We start from the raw sequence: 22,604 nt of genomic DNA, 5'->3' as shown, positions 1-22,604 counted from the left end.
AACAACAACAACAACAACACCCAAGTAGGTGTGAATATCGAATTAATTGCTTTATCACGTGCTAACCTAATCTATGATTGAATGAAATCCAGTAGGATCTGTAAAGTTCAACCAAAATAGATAAGAAATATTTAAAAATAGCTCACCTATTTTAGCCTTAGTTTCTTCCCCAAATAAAAAATTTGCTAAGAAAATAAAAGAGGTTCATGTTGCCCAGCTTTTTGTTTTAATGAAAAACTGTCGGTTATCTTGGATGTTCCATCTCAGCTCCCTTGGACCCTTTAGAGCTCTCCCAGGCTCTACATCTCATTCACCCTTGTGCAGTCTGCCCCTTTTGGGTCCCTTTGGCCTGTACTTGATGAAAACTGTCCCCATGCATCCTGAGTCTGGAAGCCCTGCCTCCTGTCAGCCTCATGTTCTCCATCCTCCGTCCTTGTATTCCCTCTTCCCAAGTTCAGATTTTTAACAAACCCACAAAACATGTGAATATGAATTTTTTAAAATAACTTTTTAAAAGTTTGTATTTGTTTGCATATAATCATTCATACTGTGTTTTGTATGCTGCTGTTGTTACATGTCATCAAGTCGCTTGCAACTCTATCATCAGCCAACTTTACTGTCTCTGATACATCTACCCTCATTTCTCCAGTCACCGAATCAATCCATCTCATCGATGGTCTTCCTCTCTTTCTCTATCCCTCCACCCTTCCAAGTATGATGTCCCTCCCTAGGGACTTGGTCCCTCCTTGTAACATGGCTGGTCAAAGTATGTCAGGTGAAGCCTCAGAATCCTTGCCTCCAGGGGGATGATGGTGGCCTGTGACTGTTGTCTCAGAATGAATCCTCTCAGGACATTGTGTAGCCTGTGGTAAGTACAAAGGGAAAGGAAGACATTATTAACTTTGAGAACTTCATTATCCGTATAACCCTCCCTGGGTGATTGTTGTTCTTTCGTTCCATTAAGTCAAAGTACAAATCAGCACAGGTTTCCAATATTTTAAAATGTAATGTTACTACTGAAAAGTAAGATTGGGTATGTATTGTGTATATATATCTCAAGTACAAGTGAATGGCTTTATCGTCTAAAGAAAAGGGAATAACATAAAAATTAATATCATTCATAATAACCATAATGACATGTGTACTGCCATTGATGTTAAGTGTCATTCTGTATTTTCCCTTAATGTTTTCTGTTGTACTAGACAATCTCCAAAATCATTGAACTGCTTTAAAAGAAACAGAAAAAGTCATGGAGAGAAAACATGACATTTTGTACATGTTTTCTTGATGAAATGACATATGGAAACGTATAACGCAACTTAGTGAAGTACATGTCAAATCCTTGGCTTTCTAGTATTACTAATGGGCATAATTACAGTGAGTAATTTTCAAAATTGTGGTATTGATTGGTTCGAAGCCAATGTTTCAGAATAAATTTAATCAGTCAATTGTGGGGGGAAAGGAAAGAATACTTGCCTCCAAGGGGCAACCTGGTATCACCCTCCCCAGGATGAACCTGTTTGTTCTCCTGGCAGTTCATGGTATATTCACTACTCTTCTCCATCACCACAGTTCAATTCTCCTTTCTCTTTCTATCATTCCTAGTCATTGTCCAGCTCTCTGATGGATAGCAAGCAATTGTGAAGACTATTGCTTGGATCAAGTGCATCTTAGTCTCCAGACTGACGTCGTTGCTCTTCAGTACTCTGGAGATGTCCCTGACAGCTGACTTTCCCAATGCAATTTGTCTCTTGATTTGTTGGCTGCTGATAGCAAGAGTGTTGATTGTGGAATCAAGCAAACTGAAGCTGTTAACAATCTCAATCTCTTCATCATCTATCATAATGCTTCCTATCAGCCTGGTAGCGATAATATTTTTTTTTTTCCCTTGAGGTTGAGCTCCAATCCATATTGAAGGCTGCGGTCCTCAAACTTCTGCAGCAAGCACATCAAATCCTCCTCAGTTCCAGCAAGCAGAGTCATCCGCATAATGCAGGTTGTTAATGAGTCTTCCTCCAATCCTGATGCCACATTCCTCCTCATACAGCCCAGCCTCCTGGATGATCTATTCTACATATAGATTTTTTTTATTTCATCAAGTTATTTTATTCTATACTTAACATAGCTTTGAGTGTTTCTAGTACACTGAAATTTGGTGAATACATTTCTATTCACTTAACCATCAGCAATCATAATTTCATAATCTTCATTCAACTCTCTCTTATACATTCATACACCAGTTAGAGAACTTAAGACAATAGTTCTCAATTTTGCTCTACATTAGAATCATGTGGGGAGATTTTTAATGCTCTGATGTCTAAGCCACAGCTTATACCAACCAAATAAAAGGCCTGGGGGAGCTCTAGTGGCCTAGTGACAAGGAGCTACAACTACAATCCCAGAGGTGCACGGTTCAAATCCACCAGATGCTCTGCCGAGGAAGGAGGGATAATCTCCTCCTGTACCAGTCAGATCTGATTTGATGGTACACACACACAAAAATAATAAAATAAAAAATAAATTAAAAAATTTTTTTAAAAAAAGCCAATGTCCTAAACTCAAATCTCTACTCTTCTAAACTGTGGGAAAAAAGTTTCTGTTTGTTAAAACCACCCACTTGTAGCATATGTGCTACAGAAGCATTAAAGTTAAAAAAAAAAAAAAACACAACACAACGAAACACACAAATCACACAAACATTTTAAAAAAATAAAATAAAAGGCCTGGGAGTGTAACCCAGATAATAGTCGGGCTTTGTATGTTTAACTCTTAAAACTAAGCTTGAGAACTGTTATTTCAGGGTAATGGTTCCCAAGCATTAATGTGCATACCAATTGCCTGGAGATTTTATTAAAAGATCTTACTTTACTTCCAGGGGTTTAGGAACATCAAAGCACTGTATTTCTAACAAGTTTTGGGCTGAATATGCTGTTCCCAGATCACACTCTGAATAGCAGTGCTTTAGGGAATGAGAGTTGTTCTAGTTTCCTTTCTTTCTTTTTTTCCCCTTCTACTATGTTCTGCATATATATTGAAAAGGTATGGAGACAGGATACATCCCTGGCGCTCACCCTTCCCGATTTTGAACCATGCAGTGTCTCCCTGCTCTGTTCTGACCACTGCCTCCTGGTCCAAGTAGAGGTTTCTCATAAGCACAATCATTAATTTTCTGGAATTCTCATTCTTCTCAGAGTCAGCCACACTTTGTTGTGATCCACATAGTCAAACGCCTTTGCATAGTCAATGAAACACAGATAGGCATTCCTCTGGTACTCTCTGCTTTCAGCCAAGATCCAGCTAACATTAGCTTGAATATCCCTAGTACCACAGTCTCTTCTAAATCCAGCCTGCATATCTGGCAGTTCTCTGTTGACGTGTTGCTCCAGTCGTTTGGGAATAATTTTCAGCAGAATCTTGCTTGCATGTGATATTAATGATGTCATTTGGTAAATTCTGCATTCTGTTGGCTCACCTTTCTTTGGGATGGGAACAAATATAGGTATCTTCCAATCATTTGGCCAGGTGGTTGTCCTCTAGATTTCTTGGCATCCAGGGCAGCATCTGTTTGTTGAAATATGTCAACTGGTATGCCATCAATTCCTGGGACCTTGTTTTTTGCCAGTTTTTTCAGAGCAGCTTGAACTTCCTCCTTCAACACCACAGGCTCTTGCTCAGTATGTTGTTTCATTAAATTCTTCTTTGTCAGCCAATTCCTTTTGGTACAGTGACTCTGTATACTCCTTCCTTCCATCTTCTTTTAATGCGTCTTGGATCATTTAATAGTCTTCCCAAAGCAGCCTTAAATAATGCAACTCTTAGATTCAATTTATTTTTCAATTCCTTCAGCTTAAGAAATGCTAAGCGAGTTAGACCCTTTTGAGTTTCTGACTCCAGCTCTTTGCACATTTCATTATAATACTTTTCTTTGATATCTTCTGTTTAATTTCTTGATTTCTTCCCTTTGCTTTGGCTTCTCGTCACTCTAGTGCAATATTCAGAGCCTAATCTCACATTCATCTTGGTCTTTTCTTCCTCTTCTGCCTTTGCAATTACCGTTTGCATTCTTCATGGATAATTTTTTTTTTTTATATCCTCCCACAGCTCATTTGGTCTTTGCTCATTGGTGTTCCAGGCCTCAAACCTGTTCCTGATATGGATTTGAAATTCGATGGAATAGACTTAAGGTCCGATTTTGGTTCCTGTGGATTTGATTTAATTTCCTTCAACTTCAGCTTGAACTTGTTTGGTATTCTATATAATCATTTATATGTACATTTTATATCTTGGTACACTTCTCTATGCCTATTATCACCCTTTTCTACTTGAAATCTCAGCAGCATGGTCAATTGGCATATCCCTCCTCGGTACATGTTGCTAGTCTTCTACATCTCATGAGCTTTCCCTGTATTTTTGCTTAAATGCTCTTAAGAAACTCTCTGGTGTCATTTCCTCTATGCGTGCGTGCCCTTAGAAAGTCACTATCAGATAATAAAGATAGCACTGAAGTAGATCAATCTAATGTCCCAAAGCAGCAGAGAAGAAAGCAGATTCTGAGGGAGATTCAGTGACTTGTCCACAGTCGCAAAGCTAGTACATGTTAAATCCCAAACTCTTATGAAACATTCCAGACTTGTAGTTTAGTATTTCCCACACTAGCCGATGCTATTTTGACAGGTCCTTGGAGAGGGACATCATGCTTGGGAGGGTGGAGGGACGGCGCAAGAGGGGAAGACCCTCTATGAGATGGATTGATTCAGTAACTGGGGTAATCGGGATGGGTGTGTCAGAGGTAGTGCGATTGGCACAGGATAGAACAGGGTTTAGGTCGCTATGAGTCGCAAACGACTCGACGGCACATAACAACAACAATATTAAATTTTAAAGGAAAGATAAATTTTATGTAAAGCTTTTAAAACTCTTTCTTTCTTTACCTGACATGGTCAAAGAAGAAGAAGAAACATCAACTCTAAGTGCAGGGGTTGGAGGGCTTGTATCAGAAAGTGTTTGAGTGGCTGAAGAGAAAGAGAATGTGTGTCCACTGGTCCCTTGTGAAGATCTATGTAACCTCAAAATTCTTCCAGGTGGTGATAGGCTTGATGAGAGAAAAGTCACAAGATAGACACTTTAAAAAGTATGAATAGGGCAATTGGGATGTCAGAACCCTAGAAAGTAGGTGGGACTGGATGGAGGGAACAGTAGGGGAGGTTATAAGTGACCTCAATGACTGAGCTGTGGGGGGGAAAGTGTTATTTTTATTTTCCTCCAACTCTCATGAGAAGTCATGTCAAATTTTCTTATAATTATTTTTTCTTTCTTGATCATACTGTGCTTTGAGTTTCAAATCATAGCGGCTTTTCAATTGCTCATGCATATGTTGTTTTATAGTATTGATGACAATTAATGAATGTAATTAAATATTATTTCTTCTTCTAATTGCCTTTCCCTTCACCCAAATTAGTAACTTTCTACTATCTATTGCTCTTTATTTCTCCCTCTCTGACTCCCTCCACAGCCATTGTGACAATCAGAGAGTGATTCTGAGTGTAAATTTTCCCTAATATATTTGTAACAGTGGTCCTATACCGCAAATGGCCTTTAGACAATGACTTAGGTCACTCAGCATCACCTCCTCTAGATTCATCTGTGTTATGCAGTGGTTCAGAAAGTCCCTGTCTTTCTTTAGCGTTGTGTAACACTTTAATGTATCAGTGTGCCACAGTTTCCTTAATTTATCCATTGATAAGGACTAGGATTGTTTTAATCTCTTTGGTATCATATATAATTGTACAATAAACACCAGAGTTCATGTATGTAACTACTCTTCTTTCCTTAGGATATATAGAATAGATTTACTTTGCTAGAATTCAGTAATATTAATATTTTAAAAGTTAGCATTCATAGATATACCATTTCAGACTTTTGTAAAACTTATCATCTCCTTAAGGAGGATGGAGACTTCCAGGTTGAACAATGACAGTTGTTCTGAAAGCACACTAATTGCTCAGAGTAGTACACGTACAGAAGTGCTTAAAAGACCAAAGGAAAACATCATAAAGTTCTTTATGTGACTTGGTTCAAGAGTAGGGTGACATGGGCTGATTGCAACCTGTGAGAGCAAGAACGTCCAAGATGTGTTCTGTCTCTAATGTCTTCTTCTTGAATCCTCCCATCTTTTGTAGGAATGGCCTGGGCCAGGCTGGACTTTTCATCTTTCTTCCTTTCTCCTTCCCTGCTCTCTTTGCCCCTTCATTCTAGGCATTGTGTCTGGAACAAACCTTGCTCCTATATCCTTGGATATTACTTCTCCCAATTTCTTGAAGCAGGGATCTTCACAGAGCCACGATTCTCATAAAATGATCTAACCCCACAAGAAATAGACATCAAAGCATGCAAGACATTCCCAACTTTGCATCTTCTCTCTTCTGAGTTGTGGTTACTTTCTTTCTTGGCCCCAAATTTTCTACCTGTGACTGCTGAGGCAATGCAGGTGTTTTAATATTCCACTGTTTGTACTTAGGGACATCTAGGATACACTCCCCTTCCTTCTCATTTTAAATGTATTCAGCATGCCGGTTACAGCCACCTTGCAAACTTGGACCTTTAGAATTTACTGTGATTGCTTGTGTGAAAGGCCAGGAACAACAATTAGGAGAATAGTTATACAAAGAAGAGGACATTAGTGGAAAAGAGAAATTGGGTAAGATGAAAGGGCACAGGAAGAAAGGAATCCAGGTGAGTGTGCTTCTATTAGAAATAAAGGATACACTTTAGTCTAATTTTGTAAATATTTAACTAAATTCGTTTACCTTCAAAATGCATATTTGTTGGTGGATTCTTTTTAACCTGTAGCTAGATAGTCCAGTGGCTGCCATTAATTCCATACACTAAAGAACCTAATCTTAAAAAGATTTTCCTCATTTTGCCATATTTATCATATTACTTCACTTAAGCAATTTGTGTATGTTTGCATACATTTTTCTAAACACTCTGGTTTTATCTGTGTGTGTGTGTGTGTGTGTGTGTGTGTGTGTTTCACTGTCAACTTAATTTCAAGGTTCAAACAATATAAAACAGGCTGTTATTTTTCTCTTTTTTTCATTGTGATTTCAAAGAAAACATATAAAGAAATTGATAATTTCATTCACTCTCTAGTGACACAGTGATTGAAGAGCTGTGCTGCTAATCCAGGGGCATAAGGTTTGAATCCACCACATGCTCCAGAGAAGGATGGGCAGACTCCTCTTGTGCAATACACAGCCTCTCAAAACCCCACTGCAGGGTCAGATATGAGTCTCATCTGGTACACAATTCATAAAATCTCCACCCCCCCACACACACAAACTTTTAATCCATAATGCATATCGTATTTCAATTTGTTAATTACACAAGATGTCTGATGGCCCATTCATTTTCAACCGACCTTCCTTTCACCTATTATAGTACAATCTTCATTACTGTTGCTATGTGCTGTCTAGTCACTTGTGACTCAGAGCAACCCTATGTACAACAGCCCTGAAACCTGCCCTATCCTGTGCCAACTTTACTGTCTCTGACATACCTACCCTCATTACCCCTGTCACTGCATCAATCCATTTCACTGATGGTCTCCCCCTCAAAAAAATTAAGACAGACTAAGAATGATTGGCCATCCACTTCTGAAATAATAGGCCTTTGAAAACCCTATGTAGAGTCTTCATTATCTAGCCTTTTTGTGCTCTCCCTGCCACACCCTCCCTCAAATTTCTAATTTTTAGAACAGTGGTCTTATATAGATTTTGTCCTTTTGTGACTCACCATAATATCCCCTAGACTAAAACATGTTGTGTATTGGTTTTTTTGTTTTTTGTTTTTTTTCACAAATTGAGTCTTCCTATCCATGAGCATGATATATTCTTTCATTTATGTAGGTCTTTTTGTTTGTTTTCCTCTGGTAGTGTTTTATCATTTTCTTTATGTAGACCTTTTTGTATCTCTAGTTATGTTTATTCCTAAGTCTTACCAGAAAAGATGTTACTCTTGATCTGGCTCAGATCATGGAGTTTTGGTCACCACAGGGTAGAACAGAAATTCTGATGTCGTTGGCCACCCCGACTCCAATCATTTGCTGGACTGGCAGATGCGCTGTCCCAGGACAGATGGCTTAATTTCTATGTTCTATAAGCGGTTTTTAATTATTTGTCTAGTTGTGTGCTTTCTGGTTTGTTCTTACAGGTACAATGTTTACCTGCCAGTTTGCTGTACTGGGATGACTTGCATAGAGCTGTAGTGCTGAAAACTATGTTACTTATATTTCAAATAACGGTGTGTTCACAAATGGTGAACAGGTTTCAGCAGAGCTTCCAGAACCAGACTGACTAAGCAGCATAGAGCTCTAGTGCTGAAAACTATGTTACTAATATTTCAACTAACAGTGTGTCCACAAATGGTGAACAGGTTTCAGCAGGGCTTCCAGAACCAGACTGACTAAGCAGCAAGACTTGGGGTCTTTTTCTGAGATAACAGGCCTTGGAACATCTGTTGATTACAGATGTACATTATTCAAAATAGTATCAGAAAATTAGCTCCTCAGATTGGAAGACAGTTAAATAAATGAAGGCGGGCAGGGGGGGGGGAGGGACGAAGGAAAAAACCGGAAACTCCAAACAGTAACTAACTATTGGAGTATGAAATATAGGAAGTATCAACCTAGGAAGACTGGAAGTTGTCCAAAATGAAATGGAACTCATAGAGATCAACATCTTTAACCATTAGCCATTTAAAGGGAACCAATATTGACCATTTTGAGTCAGATAGTCATACAATCTATTATGGCAAGAAAGTGAGTTGGTTGAGTGTGAATAGAGGAATGCGTTGTATATATACAACAACATATCTAAACAAAACAGAATGTATGCAAATTTTTGTGTATAAACCAATATAAAATAAAATTCTTATGAAAATTTATAGAGAACTTAGATTTCCATTCATTCATTGTTGCACATTTTCCTCCCTGTCCACTGCTTCCCCCAGTTCGCTTTTCTCTTTGAAAAGAAAATAAAATTCTTTTATTTTTATATACCCCCCCCCAGGCCACTTTACTATGCAGCTCTTAGTCTGGACTCTTGTCATGCAAAAAATACCTAATCATATATTCTTTTTAAACAGTTCTCTCCCTCATCTGTTTCAACGCAGTGTAAATAAAAATATTTTTAAAATTTTTTAAAGACCGTTTAAAAAACTGTCATAAAGGCTGTAAGTAGTAGGATGCTGACATACTCATACCAGGAAGACTGGGTAATAAATCTATTATTAAAAAATACACAACAGTAACTCACCAAAGATGAAGAAATTGAAGATTTATCCATTTATAAAGTCTAAAATTAGTGGAACATACAATCAAGACACATAAATAATAATTTGTGGGTGAAATGTAAAAATTGGAGCCCAAACAAAGAGGTAGTATTTGGAAAACATGGACTTGGTGGCAGAAATACTACCTTGATGAAGGTAGTATTTGGAAACTATGAACTTGGTGTCACTTGGTGATAGCCATGGACTTGGCTGGAGATAGAATGATAGATGTTTACTCAATTATTTACTCATTGCAATACCTGTTTTATAAAATCATGACCAGAAACTATGCACATTCACTCACCCTGGAACTACATTAGAAACAAATTGACTACATCAGTGGAAAGAGTGGATAAAGAAGCTCAATATGAAGAGTCAAAACAAGGAGAGGTGGCTGGCTATGGAACAGACTATCAACTATCCATGTATCTGAGAGGCAAGGGTAGTCAAACTCCATCTGACATATTTGTATCATGCTTTCAGGAGAGACTAGTCCTTGGGAGAGAACATGAAGCTTGAATGGGTAGAGGCGATAGCAAAAGAGAGAAACCCAATGAGATGGATTGACACAGTGAGTGTAACAACAAAGTTCAAGCTGAAGCTGAAGAAAATAATATAAAATCCACAGGAACCAAACAAAATTTGACCTTAACTCCTTCCCACTTGAATTTCAAAACCATCTCAAGAACAGTTTTGAGGCCTGAACACGAATGAGCGAAGACCAAATGAACTGTGGGAGGGTATCAAGAATATCATTCATGAAGAATGCAAAAGATAATTACAAAGGCAGAAGAGGAAGAGAAGAACAAGATGGATGTCAGATGAGACTCTGAATATTGTATTAGAGTGCTGAGAAGTCAAAGCTAAAGGAAGAAAACAAGAAATTAAAGAGCTGAACAGAAAATTTCAAAGGGCGGCTCAGGATGACAAAGCACGGTATTATAATAAAATGTGCAAAGACCTGGAGTCAGAAAATCAGAAGGACTGAACTTGCTCAGAATTTCTTAAGTTGAAGGAATTGAAAAACAAATTCAAGTCATGACTTGCAATACTTAACGATGCTTTGGGCAGATGTTAAACGATCCAAGAAGCATTAAAAGAAGATGGAAGGAGTATACAGAGTCACTGTACCAGAAGGAATTGGCTGACACAGAAGAATTTCATGAAACAATGTATGAGCAAGAGCCTGTGCTGATGAAGGAGGAAGTTCAAGCTGCTCTGAAGGAATTGGCAAAAAACAGGGCTCCAGGAGTTGATGGCATACCAATTGACATATTTCAACAAACAGACGCTGCCCTGGATGTGCGCACTAAGTTGGGCCAAGAAATATGGAAGACAGCCACCTGGCCAACTGACTGGAAGAGATTGATATCTGTTCCCATTCCAAAGAAAGGTGACCCAACAGAGTGCAAAAATTATCGAACAATATCATTTATATCACTTGCAAGCAAAATTCTGCTGAACATTACCCAAAAATGACTGGAGCAACATGTCAACGGAAAACTGACAGATGTGCAGGCTGGGTTTAGAAGAGGCCGTGGTACTAGAGATATTATATCTAATGTTAGATGGATCTTGGCAGAAAGCAGAGAGTACCAGAGGAATGTCTGTGTTTCACTGACTATGCAATTGGCTGTGTGGATCACAATACGCTATGGCTGACTCTGAGAAGAATGGGAATCTCAGAACACTTGATTGTGCTTATGCAAAACCCTATACTTGTACCTCTGAGCATAGTGACTCCACACTCACTCTCCCTGCACGTGCACCAGACACAGCCAGAGCTCTGGAGACCAGGCACCTGAGCTGAGGGGCATGTTCCTAGGGCCCAGGGATGTCCACAGGCGCAGTGTCTCATCTCCTAAAAGGGACTCCTTAGCCAGCCTGTTCAGAAGATAGAGCTTCATTAGGGGTCTTGTAAGTTTACATCCCAAGTCCAGAACCTGCTACTTTCTTCATATGCTAATGTGACCCTCGGGCCTATTTGTAATTGTGTCTGGTCAAACATTCTTCTAGGTCGTATAGCCCTGGTCTGTCCACTTGCTGTACAGAGGTAACTCATGGTTGCTGTGAAGCTGAATACTGTGACACTGATGTGTCAAATGCGATAACGGTTACTCATGGCGGACAGTGTTTGGTGGAGCTCTCCAATTAAAACAAGCTTGGCAACAGGAGCGGCATCAACTTCCAAAACAGCTTGCCTCCGGAAACCCTATGAACCTGGAGAAAGGATGAAAGTTATACAAGTGTTCAGGTCTTTCGTTCAGAGGGTCGCTATGAATCACCTACGACTCCACGGCACTTAACAACCACATACTTGAACCAAGAAGGCAGTCGTCAGAACAGAGCAAGGAGACACTGCATGGTTCCAAATCAGGAAGGGTGTCCACCAGGGATGGATTCTGTCTCCATACCTTTTTAATCTGTATGCAGAACAGATCATCCAGGACGCTGGACTGTCTGAGGAGGAATGTGGCATCAGGACTGGAGGAAGATTAATCAACACCCTGCATTATACAGATGACACAACGCTGCTTGCTGAAACTGAGGGGGACCTACAGCACTTGCTGCAGCCTTCAGTATGGATTGATCTCAACATCAAGAAAACAAAGATTCTCACCATGAGGCCAACTGACAGCATCATTGTGGATGGTGAAGAGATTGAGAGTGTTAACAGTTTCAGTTTGCTTGGTTCCACAAACAAACACTGTTGGTACCAGCAGCCAGAAAATCAAGAGACGCATTGCATTCAGAAAGCCAGCTGTCAGGGACCTCTCCAGAGTACTGAAGAGCAACGACGTCAAGCTGGAGACTAACTTGTGCCTGACCCAGGCCACAGTCATCGCAATTGCATGCTGTGCGTTGGAGAGCTGGAGAGTGACTAGGGATGGGAGAAAGATAATTGATGCCTTTGAGCTGTGGTCCTGGAGAAGAATATTGAATATACCATGGACTGCTGGGAGAACAAACAGATTTGTCCTGGAGAGGGTAAAACCAGGCTGCTCCTTGGAGGCAAGGATTCTGAAGCTTTGTCTGACATACTTTGGGCATGTTGGAAGGAGGGACCAGTCCTTGGAGAGCGACATCATGTTTGGGAGGGTGGCAGGTCAGCACAAGAGAGGAAGGCCCTCCCTGAGATCTATCGACTCAGTGATTGGGGTAATGGGAAGCAGGTGTGTCGGAGACAGTGAGGTTGGCACAGGATGGAGCAGGGTTTAGGGCTCTAGTACAGAGGGTTGCTATGAGTCACAAGCGACTCGACAGCACGTAACAAGAACGTGTCAGGGATTGGATGGATAGGACAAAGTTCTAATCTGTTCATAGGATAGAAATGAGTTGTAGTCCACTTTTTTGCATCTAGCAACAAAAGCAGTACAAAGCAGAATTCAGAAGGCTCTAAAATATATATCCATTTTCCTCCACCATCCTCTCTCCAGAGACCATTAGTGTTTCGTTAAGTCCATCTAAAGATACAGGGAGATATCAACGATGTTGTATAAAGTTTTGTCACTTTTGGCATTTAGATTAGATAATTCTCTATTATGGCTCCTGTAATGTGATTTGTTTTTTAGGAGTCGCAGGCGACTGGACGGCACATAACAACAACAACAACAATGTGATTTGTTAGATAATGAGAAGCATCTTGGGTCTCTACCCACTAGAAATCTTTAGAAATCTGTATTCATCATGATGACAAAAATTATCTCTAGGTATTGCCTAATGCCAGGGATGTGTCTGATCTCTGTATCTTTTTAATGTATACATGGAACAGATCATCCAGGAGGCTGGGCTCTATGAGGAGGAATGCGGCATCAAGATTGGAGGAAGATCATCAACAACCTGTGTTATGTAGATGATACAACTTTCCCTGCAGAAACTGAGGATGACCTGAGTGAGGCATGCGCTGCAGAAGGTCAAGGACTGCAGCCTTCAACTAACTGATTGAAGCTCAAAAATCATCACCACTGGGCCGACTGGCAGCATCATGGTAGACAGAGAAGGGATCGAGATTGTTAACAACTTCAGTTTGCTGGACTCAACAATCAGCACTCTTGGTACCAGCAAGACAAATTGCACTGGGAAAATCTGCTGTCAAGGATATCTCCAGATAGCCTTTCTACCAAGTTTTGCAGTCAGAAATCCATTGAACATGTAACCAAATGCATTCTTAATAATGAGTGACTGAAATGCAAATGCTGGGAACCAGAAGGATCAGTAGTCAGAAATCATGGACTTGGTGACAGAAATGAGGCTGGGGATAGAATGATAGAATGAATTCTGCACAGAATTATTCCTATCAAATACCTTTTATAAGAAACATAAATACTGGCTATACACATAGATTTCACCTGATGAAATACACAAGACTGATGGTATCTGTGGAAGGAATCATTGGAGGAGTTCAGTATCAGCAGTGAAAACGAGGCCAGGTGCTGATTGTGGAACAGACCTTCAGCTACTCATATGCAAGTTCAAAGTAAACCTAAAGAAGGTTAAATCAGATCCCCTGAGTCTGTCCCACTTGAATTTAAAAACCAACTCAGGAACAGGTTTGAGTCTTTGAACACTAATGAACAAAAAACAGATGAGCTGTGGAAAGATATAATAATATAATAATAATATAATCCACGAAGAATAAAAAAGGTCTTTACAAAGACAGAAGAAGATTTAAATGGACGTCATTCGAGGCTCTGAATATCACACTAGAGCACCAAGAAGACAAAGCAAAGGGAAGAAATAAAGAAGTTAAGAAGCTGAACAGAAGATTTCAAAGGGCAGCATGGGAAGACAAAGTAAAGCGATTACAACGAAAATCTAAAGGGCTGTACTTCGCTCAGTATTTCTTAAGTTGAAGGAACTAACGAACAAATTCAAGCCTCGAGTAGCAGTATTTTCCTAAACAACATGCCTCTGGAAACTCTATGAACTTTGATAAATGTGGATAGTTAGAGAAAGGCTTCAAGCCTTTTGTTCACAGGGTCGACTCAACAGCAATCACAACAAACAGGTAGAATGTTGTTGTTATGTGCTGTCGAGTCGCCTGCGACTCACAGCGACCCTCTATACAACAGCCCTAAACCCAGCTCTATCCTGTGCCAATCTCATTGCCTCTGACACACCCATCCCGATTACCCCAGTCACTGAATCAATCCACCTCAAAGACGGTCTTCCGCTCCTGCGCCGTCCCTCCACCCTCCCAAGCATGATGTCCCTCTCCAAGGACCTCTCCCTCCTTACAACATGTCCAAAGTATGTCAGACGAAGCCCCAGAATCCTTGCCTCCAAGGAGCAGCCCGGTTTAACCCTCTCCAGGATGAATCTGTTTGTTTTCTTGGCAGTCCATGGTACATTCAATACTCTTCTGCAGCACCACAGCTCAAAGCCATCAATTCTCCTTCTATCCTTCCTAGTCATCGTCCAACTCTCTGATGCATAACAAGTGATTGCAAAGACCACAGCCTGTATCAGATGCTCCTTAGTCTCCAGAGTGACACCATTGCTCTTCAGTTGGTAGAATATTGAATGATTATTATATAGGACGGTAAATATACTAATAATTAAAAGCACTTAGCATCATAGGACTAAATTATGTAGCTATTAATGAAAAGGGAGTATACAGCAAATATCAACACACAATAAATTTAATAATAACTGTGTTCTATGTCAGACATGGTATATTGTGTTATTAATATAATAGTTAATAACCAAAAATAAAAAATAGGCTTAAGATGATTGTGAAGGCATTTCTAACCAGTACAGAAAGAAAATGTATTTTTCAAAAATTAAGTCACAACCATCAAATTGAAATTAATAGGAATTTCTAGGCAGTCACGGTTTATGGAGAAAGATATTTTGCCAATGACTGGTGCAAAAAGAAAGAAAAAAATAATAAATGTAATGAAATTCTTTCTCATGCTCAGTCATTTCTCTATCACTTATCTGGACATTAAAGCAGAGAGTAATATTAATATAAATTAATATTTCAATCCATATTACCTGTAGCAAATAGGGAAAAAAAAAAGGCTTAGCGTTGTTATAAAGCTTTTATATGCTTCCCCAAAACCTAGACTATACTAACCTTCAAGGTCCAGAAAAAACATATTGCCCAAACCTAGAAAGTAATCATGAGGACTAGAATTCATAATTAAACAAACAAAACAGCATTTTAATGTAGAGCCACTCTGCCCCTAATAATGCCACACAATTATTTTAAATAAATGTGACATCAGAAATGTGGCGCTTGATGATTCTTCCTTTTTTGGTAACTTAAGTCCTAAAAGAGTGGATCACAATCAGCCTTTCCTTGAAACCTAATGGTTACACAAAGGAATTAAGTAGTCAGTCTCATGTAAGTTAGGCAAAGTATTTTAAATGTTTTCTTCTTCTTCTTATATTATTATTATTTTTGTGTGAGTGTACCGTCAAATCAGATCTGACTGGTACAGGAGGAGACTGTCCCTCCTTCCTCGGCAGAGCATCTGGTGGATTCGAACCGTGCGCCTCTGGGATTGTAGTCGCAGCTCCTTGCCACTAGGCCACCAGAGCTCCCCCTAAATGTCATCTTGAAAGGCCAAATATCTTAATAATTTTTAATCAATGCAATAAAATATATATGCTGAAAACTATTTTTGTCTTCCACTCCTTATATTTTACTAATTCCTTTTTATTTGTTGTTGTTGTTGTGCACCACTGGAGTTGGAACCAATCCATAACGGACACTCCAATGGATTTTCAGAGATAATAAATTGCACTGGAGGAGATTGCCCATCTTTCTCCCATAAAGCAGCTGATGGATTAAAACTGCATGTCTTTGGGTTCATAGCTCATTTCATTACCACTCAGCCACTAGAGCTCCCTCTTGCTTATAAAAAGCTTCATATTTAAAACATTTTCAAAATACTTACTTGAAAACAGTCATCTGCGTTGTGTCAAAAATTGAGATTAAAAAAACCCAACTAGGTGTGATTGCTTTGACACGTTCTAGTCTATTCCATGACTGAATGAAAACCCGTAAGACCTGTAAACTTTAACCAAAATAAAGAGATAAGACATTTTCTCGGTTTTAATTTAAAATCTTGTTTTGTTGGATGCTCTGTCTCAACTCTCTCTGTTCCTTGAGAACTTCCACCAGGATCTACGTCTCCTTCATCCTTGTACTCTCTGCCCTTTTTGGAACCCAGTGACCTGTGCTTGATGAAAACCATCCCCAAGCATCCCAAGTCTGGAATCCCTGCCTCCTGTCAGCCTCGTCTTCTCCATTCTACCTTCTTGCATTCTCTACTCCTCAGTTTAGATTTTAAAAAACACCCTCAAGACATGCGAATATAACTTTCTAAACAGCTTCTAAAATGTACTTGACTGGTTTGTATTTAATTCATTCATATTGTGTTTTGTACTCATACTTTGTATTTTATATAATCATTTCATATAGGTGTTTTATATCACAAATTATACTGCTCTGTGCCTATTATCACACTTTTCAACTTGAAATAATAGCAGCATGGTCAGGTGGCTTATCTGTCCTCAGTACACGTTGCTAGTCTTCTACATACCATGGGCTTTCCCATAGCTAACAGTCACATAGCTAGTGAAAGTTAAAATCCCAAACTCAAAGGTGGCTTCCAGATTTCTAGTTCAATATTTCCACCACTAGCCCATGCTATCTTGACCCTGTTATTAAATTTTTAGGAAAATAAAAGTCTTATGTAAAGCTTTTAGAACAATTACTTTCTTTACCTGACATGGTCAAAGAAGAATATCAACTCTAGATACAGGGGTTGAAGAGCTGATATCAGAAGGTGTTTGAGTGGCTGAAGAGAAAGAGTATGTGTGGTTAGTTTGAAGGTTACTGGTTTCTGGACACTGATCCCTTGTGATGATCCAAAGTAACCTATGGGAACCTCAAGATTCTACCAGATGGTGATATGCTTGGTGAGAGAATGAGGTCACAAGGTAGACAGTTCAAAGGTATGAGAGAGCCAATCAGGAGGTTAGAATCATAGAAACTAGATGGGATTGGGTTGAGGGAGCAGTAGGGGAAGTTATAAGGGACCCCAATGACTGAGCTACAGAGGGAAAGTGGAATTTTAAATATTCTCCAGCTCTCATGCGACGTCATATATAGTATCTTATAAATGTTTTCCTGCCCCCCACCCCCGTCTTGATTGTATTGTGCTTGGGGTTTCAAATCATTGAGGCTTTTCAATTATTCATGCACATCTTGCTTTATAATATTGATGACAACTGATGAGTGTAAGTAAATACGATGTATTATTAACCTCTTTAATGCCTTTCTCTTCACCTAAATTAGTAACTTTCTACTATCGATGGCTTTTCGCTTCTCCCTCACTGCCTCCCTTTCCCAGCTATTGTAACCATCCAAGCGGAATCTGAATGTAAAGTTTCCCTAAAATATTTATAATAGTGGTCTTACACCACAAATGGCCTTTGGACACAGACTTAGATCATTCAGCATCACTTCCTATAGATTCATCTGTGTTACGCAGTGGTTTGCAAAGTCCTTATTTTTCTCTAGTGTTCTGTAATACTCCAATGTATCACTATACCGTTGTTAATTGCTGTGGATCGCCATCGAGTCGAGCATGACTCATAGCGACCCTATGAACAAAAGCCCTGAAGCGCCTCTACAACTATCATTACTTATCAAAGTTCATAGAGTTTCCAGAGATACATTGTTTAGGAAGTGGGTGCCACTCCTGTGTCCAAACCTGCCTTAAATATACCATCGTTTCCTTAACAATCCATCCATTAATAAGAACTTGAATTGCTTCAACCTCTGTTATTGTATGTTGTTGCTATGTGACATTGAGTCACTTGTAACTCACAGAGACTCTATGTACAACGGCCCTAAACCTTGTGCTAGCCTGTGCCAACTTTATTGTCTCTGACACATCTACCCCTATTACCCCAGTCACTGAATCAATCCACCTCATCACTTTCTCTCTTGTGCTGCCCCACCACCCTCCCAAACACGACGTCCCTCTCCAAGGACTGGTCCCTCCTTGAAACATGTCCAAAGTATGTCACGCAAAGCTTCAGAATGCTTGCCTCCAAGGAGCAGCCTGGTTTCACTCTCTCTAGGTCGAATCTGTTTTGTTCTCCTAGCAATTCAATACTCTTCTCCAGCACCACAGCTCAAAGGCATTAATTCTCTTTATATCATCCCTAGCCATTTTCCAGCTTTCTGACGCATCACAAGTAATTGCAAAGACTATGGCCTAGATCAGGCACACTTTATTTAGTCTCCAGAGACACACAGTCGCTCTTCAGTACTTTGGAGAGGTCTGTGACAAGAGACTTTCCCAATGCAAGTCATCTTTTAATTTCGTGGCTGCTGGTACCAAGAGTGTTGATTGTGAAGCCAAGCAAACTTAAGCTGTTAAACAATGCTGCCAATCAGCCAAGTGGTGAGAATCTTTGTTTTCTTGATGTAAAGCTTCAATCCATATTTAAGGCTGCAGTTCTTGACCTTCTGCAGAAGCACTTTGGGTCCTCCTCAGTTTCAGCAAACAGGGTGTGGCATCTGCTTAACTCAGATTGTTGATGAGTCTTCCTCCAATCCTGATGCCATAGAGCCCACAGAGGCCAGTCTCCCTGATGATCTGTTCTGCATATAGGTTGAAAAGGTGTGGAGACAGAATACTACCCTGGCATACACCCTTCTCCTTGCTCTGTTCTGACGACTGCCTCCTGGTTCATGTATAGGTCTCGAATAAGCACAGTAAGTGTTCTGGGATTCCCATTCTTCTCGGAATTAGTTTGTTGTGATCCACATAGTCAAATGCCTTTGCATAGTCAATGAAACACAGACAGACATTCCTCTGGTACTCTATGCTTTCAGCCAAGACTCATCTAACATTAATATCCCTAGTACCACGGCCTCTTCTAAACCCAGCCTGCACTTCTGGCATTTCCAGTTGTTCTGGATCATTTTCAGCAGAATCTTGCTTGCATGTGATATTAATGATACTGTTCGCTAATTTCCACACTCTGTTAGGTCACCTTTCTTTGGAATGGAAACAAATATGGATCTCTTCCAGTCGGTTTGCCCCGTGATTGTCCTCCAGATATCTTGGCACAACTTGGTGAGTGCATCCAGGGCAGCGTATGCTTGTCGAAGTATGTCAATTGGTATGCTTTCAACAGCACATAACAACAATAACATACTATGACAGGGTTGGCAGCAGGAGTGGCATCCACTTCCTAAACAAAATGATTCCAGAAACTCTATGAACTTTGATAAATGTCGATAGGTGTAGAGAGGCGTCAGGCCTCTTGTTCCTAGAGTTGCTAAGAGTCATGCTTGACTCGAAGGCAATCAACAAGAATTCCTGGGGACTTAGTTTATTTGCCAATTACTTCAGAGCAGTTTGAACTTCTTCCTTCATCAACACAGGCTCTAGCTCACGCATTGTTTCATGAAATTCTTATGTGTCTGCCAATTCCTTTTGGTACAGTGATTCTGTATACTCTTTCCATCCTTTTTTTTTTTTTAAATGCTTCTTGGATCATTTAATATTTTGTCCAAAGATTCCTTAAGTATTATTGCAAATCAAGGCTTGAATTTGTTCTTTAATTCCCTCTGCTGAAGAAATGCAGAGCGAGTTCAGTCCTTTCGATTTTCTGACTCCAGCTCTTTGCACATTTCATTTTAGTAATTTACTTTGTTTTCCCGTGCTGCCCTTTGAAATCTCTGTTCAGCTTCTTGATTTATTTCTTCCCTTGGCTTTGGCTTTTTGCAATATTCAGAGTCTCTTCTGGCACTTATCTTGGTCTTTTCTTCCTCCTCTGTCTTTATAATTCATTACCTTTTGCATTCTTCTTCTGAATGATAATCCTGATATCCTCCTACAGCTCATTTGACCTTCACTCACTAGTGTTCAAGGCCTCAAACCTGTTCCTTGGGATGGTTTTGAAATTCAGATGGGATAGACTCAAGGTCAAATTTTGGTTCCGTTGATTTCCTTTTCCTTAGCTTCAGCTTGCAATTGCATATAGGTGGTTGATGATCTTGTCTGCAGTCAGCACCTGCCTAGTTTTTACAGCTGATATTGAGCTTCTCTGATTCTTCCCACAGATATAATCTATCTGATGCCTATGAATACCATCAGGTGAAATCAATGTGTATAGCCAGCATTTATGTTTCTTATAAAAAGTATTTCCAATGAATAAATTGTTGCTTGTACAAAATGCTTTCATTCTATCTCCAGCTTCATTTCTGTCACTAAGTCCATGGTTTCCTACTACTGATCCTTCTTTTCTGTTCCCAACTTCTGCATTCCAGCCACCCGTTATTATTAATGCATCTTGATTGCATGTTCGATTGATTTCTGACTGCAAAAGTTGGTAGGAATCTTTTCTTTCCTCTTCTGTGGCTCTAGTTGTTGGTGCATATATTTGAATGATAGTGGTATTCACTGGACTGCCTTGCGTGCATATGGGTATTATCCTGCTACTCACAACATTGTATTTCAAGATGGATCTAGACATGACTTTTTAAACTATGAAAGCTACCCCATTTTTCCTCACCTTTTCATCTCCAGCATAGTAGATCATGTGATCTGACTCAAAATGTCCCATGCCAGTCCATCTCCTTTCACCAATATCCAGTATGTCCAGCATATGTAGTATGCCAGTCCATCTCATTTCACCAATATCTAGTATGCCCAATTTTCCTACATTCATTCCTCACATTCCACGTTCTAATCACTACATTTAACACTAGTGTGCATGTGTCAGTTCATGTCACCACTCTTAGCATATATATAATTTTCTTTGATAGAATTCAATAATAGCTAATAATATTTCAAGAGTTAGATTTAAAAAAAAAAAAGAGTTAGATTCCATAGTTAAACCTTTTTAGACTGCTGAAAAACATATCATCTCTTTAAAGAACATGGAGGCTTCTAGGTTGGCCAATAATAGTTATTCTGAAAGCACACTAATTTCTCAAAGTAGTACAGAAGTGCTTAAAGGAACAAAGAAAAAGATCATAGAGTTATTTTTGTGGCTTGGTTCAAGAGAAGTGAGACATGGACTGACTGCATCCTGTGGGGGGTGAGAACATGCTTGATCTGTTCTGTCTTTAATTTCTTCTCCCTTAAATCCTCCCATCTTTTGCAAGAATGATCTAGGCTATTAATTTTCTTCTCTCTTCTGTTTTCTTTCTCTTCCTCCCCTCCCCCCTTTATTCTAGGCACTGTGTCTGGAACAAGCCTTGCTCTTATATCCATGGATGTTAGATGTTGCATCTCCAAATTTCCCAAAGCAGGGATTATATCAGTGCCATGATGCTTCATAAAATGATCTGTCCCCATGAGAAGCACACATCAAAGCCTGGAAGACAATCCTGACTTCTACTCTTCTCTCTTCTGAGGTTAGGTTGAGTTTCCTAAAAATAAAATAAAATAAAATCTCTACCTGTGCCTGCTGAGGCAAAGCAGGTGTTTTAATAGCCAACTGTTTTACTTAGGGACATCTAAGGGCACTGCCTCCCTTCCTCATATAAATGTATGCTGTGTGCCCGTTACTCCAAACTCCTCCTTCATGAAACAGCTACCCTGCAGTCTTATGCCTCTAGAACTCTCCATGCTCTGCTTGGTTGCAATGCCATGAACAGAAACTAGGAGAATAGTTATACAAAGAAGAGGACATTTGGTGGACAATAGAGAGTAGAAAAGGGGAAAGGCCACAGAATAAAAGGAATTCAAGCAGAGTAAGGTCAGACCAGACAGAGCGAGGGCGGCGGGCCACCAAAAGCAAGCCATCAAAGCAGGCTGCCAAAAGCAGGCCAGACAGCTGGAATTTGAGTAAGGTCCCCTTACATGCCCAATTGGTGGGAGTCTGTGCATACGCTGGACTGGCATGCATCTGTGTGTGTGCCCTGTACCCGGCGTGAATCTGTGCACATGTCCAAGCCCAGGCCCGTGACCCGCACCCATGGGCCACGGCCCACGCCCCGAGCCCTGCACCTGTACCACGTGGCCCGCATCTGTGCCTCACACAGTGCACCTCGCACATGTGCCCGTGTCTCTACGCTCTGCCTTACACCGCCTCATGTCCAGACAGCTAACTGCCTTTAGTCCGGAAAACCTTGTTCTTGCAAGAGTTATAAACAGAAGAGACTGCGTTCACAGACCCTGAACAGAAACTTTCCTGCCCCACCCTGTTCAGGAGCATTCAAATCAAGAACCTATCATTGTTTCACGCATGAAAAACTCTACCACAACAATGTCACAAAAGAAGCGGCTACA

At 40.0% G+C, this 22,604-nt stretch overlaps 1 pseudogene; it reads right to left on the bottom strand.

The window, feature by feature from the left end:
- Positions 1-22,342, bottom strand: part of LOC102848811 — a 33,750-nt pseudogene extending 11,408 nt beyond the window's left edge.
- Positions 22,343-22,604: the final 262 nt, after the last annotated feature.

Source organism: Elephantulus edwardii, unplaced genomic scaffold (genome assembly GCF_000299155.1).
Source record: "Elephantulus edwardii isolate Elephantulus edwardi_28Jun2011 unplaced genomic scaffold, EleEdw1.0 scaffold00576, whole genome shotgun sequence".
NCBI classification, from domain to species: Eukaryota; Metazoa; Chordata; class Mammalia; order Macroscelidea; family Macroscelididae; genus Elephantulus; species Elephantulus edwardii.
The sequence above is the reverse complement of the archived record's forward strand: the minus strand, read 5'-3'. Positions and strand labels throughout refer to the sequence as shown.